This window comes from Poecilia mexicana, unplaced genomic scaffold (genome assembly GCF_051168715.1).
Source record: "Poecilia mexicana isolate PSO_F unplaced genomic scaffold, ASM5116871v1 scaffold_6, whole genome shotgun sequence".
Taxonomy (NCBI): Eukaryota; Metazoa; Chordata; class Actinopteri; order Cyprinodontiformes; family Poeciliidae; genus Poecilia; species Poecilia mexicana.
Genome location: NW_028263375.1, coordinates 13,784,686 through 13,806,461, shown reverse-complemented (window position 1 = coordinate 13,806,461; position 21,776 = coordinate 13,784,686). Strand labels below are relative to the sequence as shown.

The window sequence follows — 21,776 nt, the reverse complement described above, 5'->3', positions numbered from 1 at the left end:
AAATGCTGGAGCAATGTCTCTCCACCTACATCAAAACCTGTTGAAAAACCTATTTGATCAAAAATAACAAAATGTTTCTCTTTTTCATTTTATATACATATTGGCCCTTAATTCAACCGAAAGCTAATCTTTTTGAATATGTCTTGAAGGTGTCTTTTTGAATATATCTTTTTTTCCTTTAAAAATATCTATATAGGACATGCTGCTTCAATCTAAATGACATTCTGCTTACTTCCTGTTATAACATGAAGAATAGAAATACATGTTGACTGAGCATGTGTTCATCTACCAAATCAATTGAATTTCATAATACAGATTGTTAAAAACAACTAACAACTTACTGGCGGATTTTAAAAAGCCCCTTCTGATCTCTTAAGTTAAATCCAACACACATTTATTGGTAAAAAAAAAAAAAACTTGACGATAAGCTATGGCGATTACAAATATAAAAGCTTTATGCTATCAATATGGAATTGATAGCATAAAATTGCAACCCACTATCACAAATCAATGGTCTTTAAATAAAGACCAAATTGGTCAGGTATTGAAATTTAAAATTTCGAATTTAGATCTAATATTCACACAGAAGAGAATGCACAGATGTGTGGGGGAAACTGTTTAAAATAGGCCAAAAAGAGAGTCTTTTTTCCACTAGAGGGTTTTGTTCTTGGTTTCATCGAGGAAGCCCAATGCAAAGTGGGCCTACAGCCAACTGGGTTGAATTCTTGGGTGGAACCTAAACAGATGGGAAATAGTAAAAAGGTGAACAGGAGGTCAGCGTGAGCCTTGCCGATAGTGCTGTGGGCACTGCTCATAGCAGTGTTTTAAAAGTTCACTTAAGAAAACAGATTGTGTGGTCGGAGTAAACTCTTAAGACCATATTGGACCATTTTTTAAGGCTTCTTTTGTCTGCATAGCCACAGGCGGAAGCAGCAGACACCAAATGGTGAAATAAAAATTGTTCATCATGTTTGTCTGGAAAGCAGCAGAACGGGGGTTGCTGATTTGCAGCGGGTTGTTTGTTTTTGTCCCTGTTTTTTATTCTAACCCAGATTTTCATATTTAGCAGGCTTCAATCAGGCCTGCCCTCCTGCACACAATTGACACAGAAGGTTAAAGCACAGTGAGTGCACAAGACCATCCGGCTGTTAATTAATGTCAGCTCAATGATAAACTTCATCGTCCATGCTTGTAGTTATTTGTAGCTGGAGTAGCACGAACCAGAAGTGCATTTGTCTGTTAGTAAACACTTCATAGTCTGTGTTGTGACTGTGGAGGTAGAGGCGCTCCTCTCTGTCCAGTAGCAGTCATTTTTTTGCCCCTCACCTTCTCGCTGCTGTAAAAACACTCGCTGTTGCTTGGGTAGATTAACAGAGAGCCCCCTAATGGAGTAATTACACTGAGCCAAACATCTATTTTTCACCTGTGCTCTGCCATTATTCTCTGTCCCCCTATCCACTCCATTGGAAGTCACTTACTCTCCTTACAATGAGTTATCATTGACTGCCATTTAGGCGTTCTGGAGCAATTTGTCTTACTGAGGCCACGCACTGGCCTCATTGCAAAGAACAATCATTCTCCCTCCAATATATAAAACATTCATGGGGAAAAAGGAAGAGAAAATGTCCTGCGAACAGATAGTAGAGTGGCTAATAGATACTATAAAGGTGACAGACAAGGAAAATAATGTAGGCGATTACTGGAGCAGGAACAAGCGTGTGCCACCAGCACAAAAGCTTCAGGGACTAGGCTACTGGAAAAAAAAAAAAAAAATCCTCCACAAGACAAATGTGCTAAATGGGTAGTGTGTCAGCTACTGGTGGTGGTAATTGTTCGCTTTACAAACAAACCATAAATCCCAATCTAAATCACAATTCTAAGCCTAATTTTCCATCATGATGTTTAACATCTTCACATTTTATGTCATTTTTATCCACTTTAGATCAATTTCCTACCTAATGTGATACAAAATGTATTGAAAAATTCAGTGATTTTTATGTTTGGTTTTATTTTGATTGTACATTTAATACTATCTATCTTCAGTTTATGACTTAGATTTATAGTTACGATGATGTGGAAAACCACAACACCGCACCTTTGGTTAGCATGTCCTCCATACTTATTGGTCCATACTTTCTTCATTTAGGTGTATTTACTTCAGAAACAAGCAGCTTCTTGGGGCTAAGCTTCTGAGATTTAGGCATCAGTGCTGCGTTCAGCTCACCGTACATCCTGCTCAGTTTCGCCAGCAAGGGTTAATGGTGTTCCTAACTGAGTGTTTTGTTAGATTAGTCTCCCACTGCTTAACACAATGACAAATAACCATTATTCTTTTTCTTGCACTGATAATCAGGACAACTTGAACATTTCTTACCAGCCGAAGTGAAACCATTAATCCTCGGTGATACTGCAGATAAGTGGTGACTTTGGAGTAATGGCCCTGTCACCTTCAGAAAAAAGGGAGAGAAAAATCTCAACAATTAAAACAAGATGCCCATTATATTTTGTGCGTCCCGACCCTTTGTGTCATCGGCATGCATCTGCAAGTGGTAATAGACAAAGTAATTGAATGGGGTTCCTTTCATTATGTGTATTACAAAAAAAATATGTACTGCACTCAAATGATCACTTTAATGCTGACAGTTTGACACATCTTTGTCAGCGAAAAAATAAAAAAAAACGTGCCAAGTTTATTTTTTTGGCTCACATGTGTTTTGTTTAACATCAGCAAAATGTAGACAGAAGCAATTAGGATATTCCTATGATGTGATAGCTTCAATTTAAAGTACTCGACTTTCCCTGGATTTATAGAAATTGAAAAAAGTGAATAAAATACCTTAAAGCTCAACATTGTTTAAACGCCTTCCGCACCTTTTCAGCATTTATTCTTTCTTAGAATAAATGTCCTCTACAGGTAGGTGTACCTGTAGAGGGCTTTGTATGTGCCATTAGCTTGATGAACTTGTAGAACATATTCCAAATCAATATATAAAGCATTCTAGTAGATTCTTAAAAAGCAGATGATGTCAAATCTGCAATTAATTATGAATAACTTGGAATAAAATCCAGCTATCCTTGTTAGATTCACCTTAATTTTTCATTTTGCACAGTGGTTGCAAAGGATCAGAAAGATCTCAATGTAGAAAAGCATCAACACTCTTTATGTTCTATTGTACAGTGAAAAAGTGATCAAAAATTGGAGAACAATGTGGACTTTTAACAACTGCATATTTCTTTAAAATTATATAAGATGCAAAACAAAGCAATGATCAGAAAGGTATCCAAAAGACAAACGTCAAGACTGGATCATGCCCTGGGGTTAATTTTCTTTGAATGACCAGTTTTTGCTGTTTTAAGTCAAGATGGATAGAATAGCTAGCAGTTCAAAAAAGCAGTTTGCCTCCAAACGTTTAGATTTTTGCTGAAAAGCTACAAATGAATATGGGTTTCATTTTTAGTGCAATAGCTTTTCCAACCCATTCAACAGCAACAAAAATGACTTACCGTATTTTCCGCACTATAAGGTGCACCAGATTATAAGGCGCACCTTCAATGAATGGCCTATTTTAAAACTTTTTTTCATATATAAGGCGCACCGTATTATAAGGAGCATAGAATAGACGCTACAGTAGAGGCTGGAGTTACGTTATGCATCCACTAGATGGAGCTGCATTACAGTGAATGTCAACAAAACTCCGGTCGGCGAGGAGAGCCTTCTGCGACTGGGCCGGGGCGTGGCCAGACGATGGTCACCCTTCTCCGTTCGCGCACAGCATCTTTGGAGAACGTGGTGCTAAATGACCTGAGTCTAGACGGTTGGTAGGTAGATAGGTCAGTCAAACTTTATTAATAGGTTACAAACCAGCGTTCTGACAACTATCCCAGCATGCACCGCGCGCTTCTTCTTCTACGGGCAAAAATTAAGTTGGCGGCTGCTTACCGTAGTTGCTAGACCTGTTGTGGCTCAATATTATGGTGCACCGGATTATAAGGTGCACTGTTGGCTTTTGAGGAAATTGAAGGTTTTTAGATGCGCCTTACAGTGCAGAAAATGCAGTAATTTGAGCAAAATTTCCAGTTTTGCAATGACCTAGTCCAGAGCTAACTTTACCCAGCGGTATGACTAAACGACTGGAGGTGTACCCATAGAGGGCTTTGTATGTACCATCAGTCTGATGAACTCGTAGAACATTTGCCAAATCAATATAATGCATTCTAGTAGAGTCCTACCAGAAAAACTTATTGTTTAAATTAGCGGTTCTCAACGTGGGCGGTACCGCCCCCCCAGGGGGCGTTCAGAGGACAGGAGGGGGCGCTGGCGGACATTTTTACAAAAGGGGGGCGCTGGGATGCCTTTGGGGGGCGTTTGGTCGAATGTAAACTTTACACCTTAAATACACAACAATGCCAGTTTAGACTTTGAGCAACTTGGTAAAACTGTATTGTGTAACATTAAAACATGCTTGGCTGCAACTGTATCGATGGCAGCTCTCCTTCTATTCAGTGTTTGTAGCTTCTTGGCGCAGCTCCGTTCTGCTGCTACTGGTAGCTAAAATCACCTCACTGTGTGTCCCTCTGAAAAATGAACCCATTTAAATAAAGAAATAAAGAAATCCCTCCATGGGTGATACCACGATAGAGAGCGTTCATTTTATAGCGTTAACACCGGTGCTGTAAGTGGTCCGGTATGAAACGGGTGTGATGGAACAACGGTACCACAGCACTTTTAAATTTCAATAATCAGAATACCGAAATTGTTTCCGTTGCTTTAAAAGGTTTATGTCAGACTGCCTTTTCCCCATCGATACGTTTCCCGACCGCTGCGCACCTTTGGGGGTTAAAAATAAAAAAAGACGCGCACATTGCGCAAAACTCTGAAACAGAAGCGGGACATAAAACGGAGTGACAAACTAGATGTAAATTATGGCATAAAAACAGAGAATCCGACGCTGGACAGTGAAAAAAATCAACACATGATGTGAAACACATGACGATTAGGCGGCGCAGCAGGTGATGAGTGAAGATTAATGATGGTCAATAAACGATAAAATAAATCTAGCAACAGGAAAGAAACTAAAGTGGACATAGCAATAAACCAAGAGAGGACAATATTAATCAGAGAAAACTAAATAGAGATGAATGAAGAACAAAATGCAAGAATAAACTAAGAAACTAATGTAAATACAGAGGAATAAACTTGTATGGCAAGACCTTTTGAGCAATAATAAATACAGAGAACTGTATTGCAAGAATAAACAGACACTATTTCCAGATAAAAGGTAAAATAATATTGTTGAAATGTCATGGGTTTGTTGAGACCATATCTGATACTGAGAATAAATATATCTTACAGACCATAACAGTAAAGAACTTATCACTTATGTTTTTAATTAGATGATATATTTCTTCAATATTATTTTTCATGTCAGTGTTAATGTCATGAGGCTGATGACTCCATGACACTTTCAATTTGACTCATTAGGATTTGATTAAGAACCAGATTTGTTCTTTGTAATTTCTGTCCAGTAAAGCTATTAATCTATAAATCAATAGACAGGTCTATATAAAGATATAATCCATGTTTCTGTCTCATATTTGTATGGCATTAAAAGGATCTGGAACTTTTGTTTTTCCACTGAAAGCTCTGGTTTGCACAATAAATGCCATGTGGGTGAAGTTTTATGGATGATACTCTGATGTCCCATTCTCCTGAAGGCAGCACAGAGCTGCACCACCAGAAACTGACAAACACTGAAGAGAGGAAGAGCTATGATTAATGTAGTTACAGTTCTAGCCATGTTTTAATGTTGCAGAGCTCAGTCGTTTTGCAAATAGTTCAAAGTTTAAACTGGCATGTTGTACATCTTTTATCTGATCATTTTGTGCAAGATTTAACAACTAGAAAATGGCACAAAATAAGAATATTTTTCCACTCTGATTGGCTGCTGTTAGGTCTACTGAATTTAACTTGAATGTTCATTGCATTTTTTGTAAACACCTGTGGAAATTTCTATTCCAATTACTTTTTTGTTTTCTGGGAAATAATTTTTGATGATAAATACAGAAACAATCATAAAAATCAAAACATCTACAATAGTGACGGTAATAATGATAAAATAATGGTCAGTGCGAAGTAGCCTGCAAATTCTTTGGTGGGGGGCAGTGAGGGACCTGGATAAAGGCTAGAGGGGCGCTGGCCCAAAAAAGGTTGAGAAACACTGGTTTAAATGAAATCAAAACATGCTTAAGCAAGGCATCAGTTTAGGCGTTTGTTGACTTCTGCAACCACCTTATTGCACCCTTTTTTGGGTTTTATCTATATTCTCTTGCTGATTGATTTTTCTTTAATTACATAGGATAAATGTCACATTGTACATGGACAAGTTTTTAAATTATGACATCCATTTTTACATCACAAAAACCATTTAAAAAACATTTCAATAGGGTTGCATACGCCCGTATTAGCCTCTGTACCAACTAATTTATCTTCATAGAGTAAGGACTTCCTGAAGGCGGAGTTTCAAAAAGAGCAGGAGCTTTTAAAGAGACAAATTCCTTATTTCAAGGCGTTAAGTTACAAAGTCAAATTGCTTTCAAGTCATGTTTGACATGACATTTGTAATAACCGGAATTAACATGGTTACTTGATTGTGCCTGGAAAATTCATAATACTACCTCTTTAATGCATGGCTATAGTCTGATTTTAGCATGTCATTGATAGGCACATGTGTTTTTGACCCTTATCCTCTACCTCATCCTGCAGCTGTGTGCACTTTCACACCTGCAAGTACTTTAGGAATTCACAAAAAGTTCCACTCTGACACAAGGTTTCAAAAAGTGCTGGTGTCAGAGACTCCAATCACTGGTGTCATATACATGTGCGACTGGATCGCAACAAAAACGTTACGCGTTCACTGAAAACCAGGTCAGAGGAAACAGGGCTTCAGATCACTCCACCACCTTCTCTGGCATCTCATTAGAAAAACTTTAAGAAAAGAGGAACAGAAGGAGAACATTTATCAGTATAGGTTGATCCTGTATCCCACCCATTCCTAGTGTAATGTCTCCATTTTTATTGTTTGAATTATAGCTTAGGATGATCATTTTTATCATGCAAAACTCAATATTTTCTAGAATGTAAGTGTATACAGTTAGTTGTTGACTATTTTCAGACTTGCATTCCAGTATCTATGACTGACTTGGCCATTGGCATCATCAGTATGTGTCCCAAATTAGTGTCATTTAGATCGAAACGTCTACAGCTGTAGCTGCACTGTTTGGAGGGCCATCAAAGTAAACACGAGTTTAGCTTAGAAAAGACATTAACACTAAGTGCTGAAATTTATGAAAACCGCAGTTGCAAAGATTGGTTCTGTAATGGCGCTGTGGGACGCTGCAACAAGCCGCAAACTGCTCATTTGTTTTACATCACTCTTAACCTATACAAAGAAAGGATAGCTAGGATTAATTTATTTATACAAAATGATAGAATTGCTTGTTAAAACTGTTCTGCATTTTGAAAAGCCATTTACTGTAAAGTGTGGTAGGATGATAATTGTCTGAGCTTCGGTGGGCGTGACACATTGGTCCACACCTTACAGCTTTTGAATACTTTTAAAGTGGATTGAAAATGGAGTATAATCATGATCTAACCACAACAACAATAGAGATGTCTTCAGAGGTCCTTTAGGGTGAATAAATTCTCTGTGTAATCATCAGTCATCTCCAATCAGTTGTTTTCAAAGTGAAGCGCAGCAGTATGACACTTAAACTCATACATTTTATATATTGATTTATTTAATTGATTCTAGTTAAGGTCCTGTTACTTTGGTCAATAGAGTGACTTCAGTTGTCTTCCAATCAAGTTGTTTTTGTTTAACAAAACCTAACAATTAAACATATATTTACCCATGTATGTATGCACATGTGTACACAACTACAGTTTATATGAAACACAAACACTTAGGTAATGGCAGGGTTTTTCTCTGTGTTCAGTGTATTCTTTATCACCCCCCACATTCCTTTAACTCCCTGAGAAATGTCTGCTTCTATCTAAACAATCTTAAAAAAAAATCTCTGTAAATATGACCACTTGTTATTGTAAATGTGATGGAAAAGTTGAACCAATCCAACCAAGCCACATTTTCTGCATCTATGTTTAGGTTAGAGTGGACTGGACATATAACCATAAAAAAGTTTAATTTAAATCAACACCAGCATTCCTGGGTATAATGTGTTTGGAGGGTTGACAAAGCAACAACAACAACAACAACAATAATAATAATAATAATAATAATTAATTAATTAATAAAAAAGGCCCATAAGTCGTCACGCTTATGTTGATGTGTTATCAAACTTACTGTTTATTTTCCCATGGCAACCTATTAATTCTTTCGGAGCAGCACAGTCTTGGGCACTTGATACTTAGTATTTCTATGGCTGTAGCTCTGTAGCTTGATCAAAGCGGTCCAGGGGCCTGGGTTTCAAATCCTCCAAAGCCCATTTTGGCTACTCTTTGTTTAGCCCATTGGCATTCTGACCCCATGCTTCTAAGACTTTGAACTCACAGCTCAGAAAAGCCGTATTGCTTCTTTAAACACATTATCTGTGGGCTCGGTTTTAAGAATATCACTAATCATCTTAAGGTTTTAGTGCAGTGTTGCGATATAGTCAAAGCTTCGGGCCCCATTTACTTGTTTGAGCACTGTTAAGAATTTGTGAAAAGTAAACTATGTTTTAATGCCAGCAGATGGATTGTAAGTCTATGCATTTGTGAATAATATATTCCCTGACATATGCTATTGTGTAATGATGATTAGTGATGGGAAATACATATGAAGTGCTACCTGAGAGGGTACAACTACAAGAAAGTGTAGGCATATGGACATAATAAGGTACACATTGGGATTTTATAGCACAATCAGTTCTGTTACCTTCAGTTGGGATTTTATAGTACAATCAAGAATATATTACCTTCTTCAGTTATTATGAAAATGCTGTATATATGAAGCGTGACTTAAAAAAAATTGTCTTTCCAATTTAATGCCTTAAAATTGGGCCTCTGTCTCTTTAAGAAGGTTTTGCTCTTTCTGACCTTCAGCATGTGATCACAAGAATGGTTCTCCATTAAGCAACAACAGTCTTAGCAGTGATTCACTTAGGAGTAGCTTGTGCTACATCTCAGTTGCCTCACTTATCACCAAGGTGTGAAGTGGTGGAAAATTGTATGAATTCATTTCTTCAAGTATTATATTTAATAAATAAACTTCAAATAAAATTATCTTCTCAACAGTAGACAATACAATTGAATAGAACAAAAACTTACCATGCTTACTTTTAAAATTTTGTATTTACTTTGTATATTTATTTTTTTACAAACACAATTTTTAATTAATGAAGTATATTTCACTATTTATTTGGTCTTTGAATTTAACCACTCAAAATTCTGCGAATAAAAACTAAAAATCATTTTGCTTTAATAAAAACTTTACATTCCGTATCTTTTTCTTAGCACCACATAACATTTTTAGGGTATTTTGCACTTATTTTTGTTAATTGCTGTAGAGCCTGCTTTCCCAATCGACTCCTTAAGGACCTGTGACGGGTGTGGACCTGTATAGTTGTGAAATATTGGCTGATATTCCACCGTCCAGTCTACATTACACTGGATGATGACTTCATAAGCTTACTTTTGCAGGAAACAAAAAACCACTTTGCATTTCAAGCAAAGAATGATTTTCAAATTAGAAGCTGTATTTAAGAATAGAGTTCCAAGTACCATTTAATGCTAGTTGAGATCTACAAAAGAGTTGGATATCCAGCTCTGCTTAATACGTTAATATAACAAGTTTGGATGTTTCCCTGCAAATATTGCACTGTTAAATACTATTTGTTTTTAATTAAAACTCATACAAAATGACTGCTACCATTAATAGAAATGTCAAATGTTTATTAGGCAAACTATTGAGTTCTCTTGCAGAGTTTCAAATAGGTTTCCAAGCAGATTTGCAATGTGAGACTGCAAATATTAAGTAGCTTTTAAGTGACAATCGCCTTGAGCAGTGATGGGAAATGTCAGAAAGGCAGATTTTACACACAGCATATCCAACACTTTAAAGAAATTCATTAGACATATCAAGGTTGTGTGTATGTTTTTTTTTTATTTTTATTTCATTATTTGAGGCCAGAAGTCATATTGTTGTAATAATAAGCTTATTCTACTTATGGTAGACAGTGGGAATGTTGAATATGTGGCCAAAACGCTGAATTAGAATCTTTGATTTGTCACATTATACTAAACCATAAACTCTAACAATAGATACCCTTTGATGAAACCTCTGAAAGCAGGTAGACGTAGCATGCTTTTATAGGTTTAATTTAAAAAATAATCCATATACACTGTAGGCTAATGAAAAGTACACCTCAATGCAGGCAAGTGTGTTTCTTCCCTTCTGGTCCACTCACACACCCTCAGTCGCTTTTGTCCCTTTGATGAAGATTTCGCACCTTGAATTATAGTGACTTTATCTGGAAATATTTTAGCTGCATTTTTCTTCTCTAAATGGAGATGAAGATAAAGAAGGAGAAGGTAAAACCACATCCTGTTGTGTGAATCCTAGAGAAGGCCTTGAACCCTGCCATTCATCCCTTTCACTTCATCAGCTGAGCCTAATTGCAAGAGAGGACAGGATACCCAGGGCCCAATTGTTCTTTATCCTCTTTGGAGCCTCTGAGGCATGAAAAGCAAAAGGCCTGCTTTTGATCTTTTTTTTTGTTAGTTTTTTTTTCTGTTATCCTCTACCACCCTTTCCCTTAGAATGAGACGCTCCTTTCACACTGTGCCCTCTTCTTCATCCACGCAAAATAATTATCAAGCTCTGCCTCATCAAATAATGGTGGATATTGGAGGTCGTGATGGGGAGGGCCAGAGGTCCGCTGGGTGGCCCGAGGACGGGGCGAAGCTTCCATCTAATCTTAGAGGCAGGCTCCTTAGCCTTGGCTACCTTTATATACCTTGACCTCGGTTTTCGTTTGTCTGTCCTAATGAGACCCTCTCATGCAGCCGAGGCAATAGAGGTCTTGCAATGGCAGGGTTGGGAGGCCAAAGTACAATGAGACGCAGGGCTGTTGTGAGACAAGGGCACATCTGTGCTATCTTATTAAGCCTTGGAAAGGAGCTCATGCGTTTCAACGGTCCATAGGCGCTGAGAACAGATTTGTTGACACCTACTTGTCCTTTGTGGTCAACACCTTTCTCTGAGAAGCCAGGCACACCCAAGTTCTTACTGGACATCATTCTTGGTGGAGCATTTAGTTTGGAAAGTGTTTAACTTGCTTGACAAAAATGAAAACAGCTTGAAAGAATAAAAAAAAAAAAAGAATTTAGTGTTCCAGTTTGTTTTAGTAAAAGCTTCCACATTTGATTTCCTTGTGCTTATGGTTACTTTTTTCTTTCTTTTCTTGCACTTATAGATTTTCCATTACCCATGTGCAGGAATTTGTACAAATGCGAAAATTAAAATACAAGCTGAAACCCCTGCTGGCAAGAAGTACACTGCAAGAAAACAATAAATCGGAAAAAAGCAAACCTTTCTGCGTAACAAAAAACAAAACAAAAGGGACAGCAGGAAATGCTATAAGTAGAGCAAAATGACAAACAAAACCACAAGTAGGCAAACAAAAACCTTTAAGCAATCATGTTAAGCACGCCCAACATCTGAGTGCTGTGTGAGAACAAAGCAGGGCCCCTGTCAGCGCATCGATCCACTCCTGAAGGCATACATCCACAGCTCTCTGATTGCTCCCTACCTCTTGCGCCTTTTCTCCCCCACGCCTCTAACTCTCTGCTCTGGCTCCTCTCTGAGAGTGTGTGTATTGATCTGGCCTACTTCGCTGGAGTTAACTCACTGATAAAATCTGACCAAAGGCTTCCAGTGGCCTGAAAGAGTTTGGAGAGTTGGTGAGAGAAGGATGATTAGAAAACAGAAACCTATAAACATTTATATTAAAACTAGTTTTTTTTATAACAATGTTTGATATAAGATATGTATTATTTCACTGAATGGTCAGATTTTGCTTTTTACTCTTACTTTTTTTTAGTAACTCTATAGACCACTGATTTAAATTTAGGCAATCTAACAACTCAGTTCAGAATATTTTTTGATTTGATAATACAGCAACTTTATATTTCAATATAGAGTGGGAAAGAACTGAAAATACTGGTCTTACCCTTACAAATTGCAATATGCTCTTTGGGGCATTTTTTTTTTTTTACCTCATGCAAACTGCTGTACCCAGATTACAAATTTATTTTATTCATTGAGTTTCTTTTTGTGTTTATTTGTGACATGATCATTAAGTACTTAACTCTATGTGAATTTGGAGATTTTGGAGTTTCTTATATAGTAAAAGGTTCAATAATTTATCCTCACAACTTCATTCTCTGCACAGAAATATTTATAAAAAAAATAATGCTGGCGTTTTGGTACACAGCTTTTTAAAACGAGTTTCTTTTATTTTCTGTTTTGCAATCAAAGTTTGTCATTTTCAGTTTCTATTTCACACAGATATTTTGTTGACAGGAGCTTTACTGTGAATATATTATGCAGAATTGTGTTTGAGATGCTGTAAGAAGCCACACTAATCATTTGTTAATTTGTCACCGCAATCGAGAAACTTTTAAGTAATTCACTGTAATGCAGCACATTATTCTCCGTCAGTGCTGCCAGCTCAATTTATAGACTACAAAATTATTGATATCACACTAGCAGGATGTTTTTTTTTGTAAAAACCATATTTCTTTATTGACTTGACCCCTGCTGATTAGAATATCAGCAGGGGGTACCAACAGCTCCGTCTGTGTTTTTATTCAGTCATAAATCCTCTGTGATGAAATGGATCAAAATACAGGATGAGCAAATATCACACTTTTGGAAAGAAATACAGAATTTATCGTGTGTGCACTTCATTTAAGATCTGAATAACTGTTTATCATGTTCCTCAAGAAAGCTTATAAATGATCTGAAGAATCCTGCGACTCATGTTTGTGTGTCAGTACGTGTAATTGCGTCTCCAGAGTGTGATTACATTGTATGTCGGTTTGTGTATATTTTTGCAAGTGTGTTGTGCTGTCATGTTTGTAGCATTCCATGTGGGAGGGTCTGTTGATAAGTAAGCCATCTGTAGTGTTCCGCCGAACGACATGTTGTAAAGCGTGATTCGAGAGTGTGGAGAGACTTGACTTGACAAATCTTGGCACATAATGAGACAGAAGGGAGTAAAGGCAGAAGTCTGTCCAGAGATAAACAATTAGATTTGTCCCTGAGGTAAAGGCCATGCAATGCAAGGACTCTCAGACTAACAAAATCAATATGGCTTCCAGTAAGAACACTCAGGGGTAGAGTGATGAAGAGGTTATCATTCATTTCTCAGATTAGAACACACATGCACAAAGAAGACCAGTCTCAAATTTAAAAATCAATACGAAGACCAGAATGAGAGCTGCATGTCAGTGATGTATATATTCAGAAGTATGTGTCTGCTGCTCAGCTCTGTTAGATTGGATCGACGTACAGAGATGTGATAACATGGACCATCAGGGATGCTGAACTGAGCTAGTCAAGCCAGGTTTCATCAGCAGCCAATTGTGCGTGGAGCTTAAAGGAGACAGCATTTGGGAATGATATTTTCACACCCGCAGATAAAAAGCATAACAGAGCATGAGCCATAGATGGAGTGGGCAGTCCCTGCGCGTTGCATCCCCTCTTAGGCCCTGCCCAGACTTGTAGGACTAATCTAACATCCCACTACTGTTCCCAACAGGCCTCACAAGGGCAGCACTGCCATGGCAAGGAGGGCTGGTCCAACCGCTGTTGTGCCTGCGCCGACAAAAAAGAAAAGAAAAAAAAAATAGACTGAATGGTCTTGGGGCTGTGAGTGGGGGCAATCGTGACTTGTGCAACTGCTGTTAGGCAGGGACATCTCCTCGGAGACGCCAAGTCGCTGACCATGAAGGTGTGAGGCTGAGGCGCGGCCAGCCTGTCGCCTCATCTCCATGGAGACAGAGTCAAGGCACCCCAGTGGGCTTGTCTCTGCTGTGGCCTGGAGCAGCAGGATCACTCGGGGATGCGGCCTGGCCATCACCTGGGATTCAGGGGAGCAGGAGGCACAACTCCGATGACCTTAAACAACCTGCCAGTCTGTCATTGCGGTCTGGGGAATAACATGAAGAAAAAAATGAAAACAGCTAGGGATTTGTGTTGAGACACTGTTCACTCGACCATTGTAGTTTTGGAGGAGTCTCTTTGTTCCATTGGGAAGTAAAAAGACATAGTTTGACAGCATGACCTGACTTGAAGCTCAAATGCTCTTTTTCCATTTTCATTTGTTTATCCCAATATAGTAGCAATATAATTTTAGGCCTATTAGAACTAGATTTTATATTTTTATAGTTTTTCTAAATATTTCAATTTAAGCAAAATGTGCTTCAACACAGCTGATATTCAGGACTAACAATGTACTGAAATTTATCACTGTTTTATTTTTTTATTGTATAATGCACTGTGTCACTGTCTTCCACAATAAGAGCAGGAAGCCAGCTAGTGCCCCACCTCGCATAGCTTACATGAATGGCAGGAAATGATGCTGTCCCCTTTGTCTCTGGAGTAAACACTTAAATGATGGCGGAGGCAGACACGAGCAGTACAGCAGGAAAAAAGTGCAGAGGCGGATGCTAATGTTGTTACAGCTGAGAAAAACGCCATGGCAGAGGGTAGCATAATTGACAGAAATAACTTCTGTGTGTTTCATCTCTATTCTGTAATAATTTTCACCAGCCAATGCACCCTCATAAAGCTATTTTAAGGCTAACGGATATTAGAGCTACATCTGTGGCTAGGAAACTGAAAGAAAACAGATGGATGCTGCTTCTGTCTACTACGCTTGCTTTTAGGTTAAACTCCACTGTAATGTTGTTTGTTCATTACGATGGACGCAAATGTGCCGAAGATGTGAAAACTGACCTGCTGTCAACATGAAGTTGGTTGATTCACTTATTTTATTCCTTCCAACTGAAGCTGTAGTCACTGCTAGAAAACAAATTTTTGTGTCTACCTTTCCATGTTTCATCTAATTTATTTATTTTGCCTTTATGGAATGTAGCTTGTCATTGCTGTTTCTCAAGCAATCATCACCTAAAACAAGTCATTGCACAAGTTGATATAATTATTGTTGTATGAAATGAGATATGCTACTAATATCCCATAATATACATATACAAAGCATGATGTCTACGTATTGAACTCAAAACGAGTTCAATACGTATTTCTAATTTTTAACTGTTGATCAGTGTGCCACATTATTTTAGAACAAGTTGGACTAATTGCTTTATTTCTTTTGTAAAAAAAAACAAACATGTTTTTTTTTAATATATTTTCTGCTTAGAAACAGCAAAAGGTAATGGGCAAGAAGGTAATGGGTTAAAATCCCAGGCTGGCGTCTTTCTGAATGGAGTTTGCGTGCTCTTGCGGTTCATACATGGGTTTTCTCTGGAGACTCTGGCTTCACAATATTATTATCAATATCATTTGTAGATTACTTCATATATAGATGTAACTGGCCATATTACTCAATCTTTTTTAGTGTCAAAAGTCCAAAATTATTTATTGTCTTATTAAGGAAGGCCATCATCAGGAAAAGGAAGACACACTGAAACATTGTAAAAGGACCCACACTGATTAGATGAGAAGAAAAATAAATCAAGACCATTGGAATAATTTTTGTACCCTTTCATCATTTGTAATATAGTGAGAAATTACTGCCAAATGGGATCTCAAATCTTCATCACTCGTGTGTAAAGCAGCACGACGAACACCATTCCCCCAGAGACTCATGTTGCATTATCTGTCAAACCAGTACAGGAGATTGTGTGGAAAAATCTGTGCTTTCTTCCTTTCAGCCAAAAAAGAGAAAGAGGGTTTTGAATAGAGTGGCGATTCTTTATGCAGAGCTGAGACGCGACACCTTCCAGACGGTGAGAGATGGCGAGCCCTAATAATACAGAGCCGTACAATGGTTCTGACAGGCGAGCAATAAAGCAATCAGGGTCCCAGGCATTCCAAATCTTTTTACCGCCCACCCACTAACAGTCTCGGAGATGGGCGGCTGACCTGTGAGCTGTCAATCATGGGGGGGATACCTGCTGGAGCCTGATCAGGGAGAGCTGAGGGCACTGCTCCATCAGATCTGTTTTCACACTCCAGACACTAACATTGCAAGCATAACCACAGACACAAAAAAGCCCCACCGCCTCGCTCTTAATTAGGAGATGTGTGCATGTGTTGTTTTGGAAGGGGGTTGGACTGGTTTGGTTGAAATTGGTATGGGAGTGTCTTAGATATAAGAAGATAGTAAGTGGAATCCCAGTGAGACACAAAATAACCTTTTCCCTTGATTTCAAAATCAGGCATTGATCTGCCATGCCGTTCTGAAAGAGCAAGAGCTCTTTCAGAATTGCTTCTCGGTGTGTGTGGATATGCGGCGTGTGAGATTGGGTGTGGGTGGAGTGATTGTGAGGGGGGGTTGAGTTGAGACTTGTTCATTAGCTGTCTGTAAGCCCATCCCAGCAAATAGATCATCATAATTCTGTGGTTAGTTAATGGCTTTCTGGTGTTTCCTCTAGAGTCTTCCTGTCTGAGGGATGGTTGTTGAAACTCCTTCACTGTTTTCTCCTCTGTCTTCCAAGTGTCTTGTGTTGTGATTCTGAACTCAGACAATTGGCTTCAGCCAGTGGCCAAGTCTGCGAGCAGTCTATGCGCATGGATTCACATTAGAGACATATAAGCAATATCACAAAAGATATCACATTCTCTCTTTGGAACTGTGCTTGTTATGCACAGAGGGTACCCAGGAAGTGTTCTTATTCTTCCATCTTCTTGACATTTTTTTAAAATGTATTTGTAAATGTGACATTTAGGTCAATAAAGAGGTAGTGCTGATATTAATAATAATAATAAAAAATATCTTATCCCAAATTGTTAAATGAGACATTTAGAGGTGATGCAAATTTGTAGTGAAAAATCAACCAAAGATGAAAAAACTGGCCTTTGATCAGAGGTTTTTGATTTTCCCTGAGACTGGTTACTAATCCTTAACCTTAACCTAGAAATATCTGCCTTTGCTTTAATAAGTTACTTTATTCATCAGATGCTTTAGTGTAGAGTTATTACTGAACACTTGAGATTAGATATCTTGGTGTCAAACATCTGTCAAATAAAGTCACAGGAAGCACATAAGTCGTAAAAACCGAGAAGAAACTGTTTTGCCTAGAAACAAATTCCCTCTCCTATATGAAAAAGTAACATCCCTGAGTTAATTGTTCGTGTCCACATCACGTAATGTTTTAGAAAGCTAAATTGAATTTCAGTAGGAACACCCAGATCTGATCAAAGTCAAACGTAGAATCAATAATAGAAATAACGAGAACATTTCTGACAACTTGAAAAGATCTGAAACATTAACAACACATCATGCTCTAACCTAAAGAAGAAATTCAAGAACAGATAAAAAACAAGACACTGAGATCTGCTTTGTGCGTGCGTGATTCCATTGCAGTGTGCAAACAGAATAGAGTGGCCTCCTCTCTGCTCTACTGCAGGCTGCTGCACAACAAGCCCGCTGTTAGTCAGACTGAACGCCTGCAAGAGCTTCGGAAGTGAGAAGGGCTCACGGCAACTTCACTGGTCGTTTTAACTGCAGTACAATCTTTGCTTTTTGTGTTGTTGCCAAAATCTCCAATAAACCATAGATAGCTGCTACATTTGTCGCAAGTCACTTTTTTGAAAACAAATTGCTGGCGGGGGGTCTGAAAAGTCACTAAATACAGCGACAACGTTGCTAAGTTGGCAACAGTGCTCTCACTTCAAGCTGATGTCGTGTTCTGCTTTGGTTTACGGCTGTCGCTTCTGCAGAGTGCTGCGTGTGTGTTGTTTTGAGACACTGACGCTGTACCACCTCATGAAGGTAGCTACTAAGTGTTATTATTCCTACTAGGTTTTAGAAAATACATCTGATCCCAGATTGAAATGTAACCCTCGATTTTGATAGAGTCTGAAACCACATGACCGAATCGGGAATTATTAATTATTTATTAGTTAAGATAAATAATTAGGCACTTCTGGAGTGGGAACAACATAAACATGTATCTTAATACAATATTATTTCATTCAACATGCTGAAATTCACTAAATGCACCATCCCGCTGAAGGCTTTAGTACAACAGTGCAGTGTTGTAATCTGCACTGTGAGACTCATCTGTTTACTTAACCCTTTATCGCTTCTTTTCTCTTTCAGTCATGCAGTACTTTGTGTTGGCCTATCAACTAAAGTCCTGACGAAAGCACTGAAGTGCGTGGCTGTAAAAAGAGGAAATGTGAAAAGCTTGAAGAGGTAAGCCTCGTCTATATTTCATCTTTGTGAAAGAAGAATCTGTTTAAAATATTTTTGTGTTTTGGCTTTTGGAGCCATGTTGTAAATCATATCTCCTCAACTAAAAAAAAAAAAAATACCAGTTAACTAAAGCAAAACAATTTAATTAATTTATTTATTTACTGTATTAAATATTCAAATTTTATAAGTTTGTAAAATTATGTGCAGAATCCAGTCTTACATTTGTGTATTTATAAAAAAAATCTAAAATATGGCAGTCAGTTTCTAAAAAACGCAATCTTTGTCTGCATTCCTGCTGTAGTAAAGTCAGACTTTGGCTGTACTTGTTTGTAGATAAAAATGACTGGTATGCTTACAGCTTTTGCTACATGACCCACTTTGTATTGAGATGCAGCAGCTATGCGAACAGATGTTTGATATTTTTATTTTTATTTTTTTACAGTCTGCAGGTGGAAGTCAGAAGTCAGTGTTAGTGTATGGATAACAAGCCTTTCTTTTTACACCTTTATAAAAAGGTTTTGACATGTGCATTGGCTACATGATTTTTTTATTGTGCTATGCTGAATAGTGCTTTACTTCCTGTATTATGTATCACAGTTACGTTGGGTTTCAGCTATATTTTAGTTGGCTGCTTGTAGTAAATGAAAAATGTGATATTTTAAATCTGAGGGTGTTAAAGCTTAGTAAAGGCAACATCGTGATTTACATTGATTGGTATTCCAACCATATATTAACAAGTAATAATAATGCAGCTGTTGCTTCCTAATCTGTCTAGTGGGACGCTTTGAAGAGCCTTCTTACCTGCCTAAATTTGAGAAACTGGATGACGTCTGATGGTTGATGTCCAAGTCTATGATCCAAAGAAACTTTTTCTTATACTTCCAGTTATGTAATGTCACCTCACTCTGCAGTTGGAAGAGCAGTCCATATCAGTTTTATATGCTAGTAAAAAGCAGAGTTTACGGGTTCATTAACCGTCTGACATTACAAAGTCCGGCTAAGATGGCTGTTTTTTCCCCAGAAATTCTGTCCACTGACGGGAATGTCCACAGCTTTCACATTGTATATGATTCTGGATGACGTAAGTCATATTTCTGCATTCAGAGCTTTTACCAACCTCAAATTATTGTGGTGGGGTTTCTCCCAGTGTATATGCATCGCTGCATAAACACAATGATTACTTCTATGTAGTTAAGTAGTTCTGCACATGTAATGGTTTTGTAATGGCTGAGTTGGCATATTGCTGTTCACATTAATTTTGTCATACACTTGGAAACAGTGGATCTAGTTGTACTTTCTTCTTCAACTACTTCAAAGTAGAAGTCCACAAATATTGTTTTTTTTTTTTTTTCTTCTCAGCCTGATGCCTAAAAATTAGGGTAGCCGGTAAGTTCAGCTTCTGTAAAACTTAAAATGACAGAATTTTGTTTGTCTTTGGGTTTGAAACATTTGTGCGCTAGTAGACTAATATTGGCTGACTAAAGCCTCTGCATATGCTGTTCTTTTGACTACTAATACTACTAATACAGTCGCACAGAGAGACTTCTCCCTCGTAGACCACTAATGCCTGCTGCTGTGTCTCCTGTTTGTACTTTTTTTCAATCTGTGCAACCACAGCAACGCTACATTACAACCTTCTAGCCTTCTTCATGTTGCCGACAGGTTCTGTTGAAGCTATTTCTTCATTCTTGTGGTAGGGGTGGGTCTGGATAGCGAAATTGAAGTTAGCATTCCAGAAACGTTTCTAATCACATTTAAGGTATGATTTACCAAATAATGAAAGCTTTATTAACTTACACAACCCGTTTTTGAAGAAATCATCATTCTATATTGTCTTGGGTTATCTAAAAGTACTAATAACATTTTAAGTACTGTGGCAAACAATTTTCTTTGTAATATGTTTTTTGTAGTTTTCTTTTTCAGTTGTAGCACATCCAACTCTTGGCCTCTTTACAGTAGTGTGATGGCTCTTTGGAGTCTCCACAAGAGACTGAGAGGGGAGGAGATCATGGAGTAATGACACTGGCTTCCTCCTCAGTGTGGTCTGTGTGGAAGTTTTGTTCATTTTCTCATTTTTCAATTTTGGCATCAACACATGGGAAAACAAACAAACTAAAAGCGTGCCCCGACAACGTTTCCCCTTTTATTGGCAGCTGATACATGAACAAGAGGTTGTCTTGGCTGAAAAAAGGGACCGCTGAGGCGTTTCGGGACCTCCAGACCTTTGTGACCAATGGCATGTCATCCCTCACTTTGTCATGTTTAAGTAAAACCAATCCCCATTCAAAGCAGCATCCATCAGTGTTAGTTGAGAACAATGACAGATTGCCTTTTTGCTGCACTCAAAGCATCTGGATCCTTTCTCTACTCCCCTTCTTTCATTTATGCTAAACAGCTTGAATAACAGCTGGGCAATGGGAGTTTACAAGTTAATCAATTGTTTGTTAGGGAGCCACAACATTCCCTATATCCAACCATCTGCAAGTTAATGTTCACTTACCATGCTAATTTTCCCACAGGCAGGATCATATCTATTTATTACATATCAAGAGATCTGTGCACATTTTGGGTTATGAAATACTTGAGACAGAAAAATTTAAGTTTGGTAAATTTATATTTTCCTGTAGGAAAGAACTCATTTAAAATTTCCATCCACACTGTCTTTCCAATTCGCTGTCGGTGAAGTCACACACAGTTTTACTTGTAGTGGATTTAAGTAACTGCTGTTATTCTGGCTATTCTCAAAACTATTTTCCTGTCAAAGTGAAGTTCTCTTTGTTTGTTCTCTGTATTTGTGCCTTTGGCAGGGTCTTGGTCTTTTGTTCCTCCCTGCTACTCTTGCGGCTCCACAAGATGACCCAAAACATCACAGGTCTCAGGAAGGTCAGTGACAGGCATTTCCTATCATGCGGTCAGCTTTTTCACAAAACTTTCTTTTTCATACTGTTTACAACAGGAAAGCTGAAAAAAAGCAATCTAAGAATTATTTAGAGATTGACCAGTATGAGATTTTATGGCCGATTTCTGAGCTCTTAAACTATTAAAGCCGATATTATCCAATATTTACACTGTGTTTTGATTTACCTTCAGATAATACAACTTTCTTCACAGACACTACAATGAACTTTTTGACTTACTTTTTTTTCTAAACAACATCAAACAGAATGGTTAACTAACTGCTCCCACCTCAGAAATCACTTTCTCACCAATTACGGGTGGTGTTAGCATTATCTGTGGTGCGGCACATCCACTCATTTAAAGAAATGAAGAATTTTTGGTGTCTGATTTGCCAAATACCACCCAGAGCCAGTCAGGTTTAAAATTGGCTAAAT

At 38.0% G+C, this 21,776-nt stretch overlaps 1 long non-coding RNA gene across 2 annotated transcripts in view; it reads left to right on the top strand.

Moving 5' to 3' along the window:
* LOC148158666 (uncharacterized) overlaps positions 1 to 21,776 on the top strand; it is a 113,172-nt gene that overhangs the window by 1,528 nt on the left and 89,868 nt on the right. Inside the window, exons 2-4 of one of the 2 annotated variants that reach the window (XR_015763046.1) lie at positions 18,349 to 18,444; positions 19,466 to 19,525; positions 21,252 to 21,327. This is a non-coding gene — a long non-coding RNA (uncharacterized LOC148158666). The remainder of the gene's footprint in view (positions 1 to 18,348; positions 18,445 to 19,465; positions 19,526 to 21,251; positions 21,328 to 21,776) is intronic. The other variant, XR_015763045.1, reaches the window with a different exon arrangement.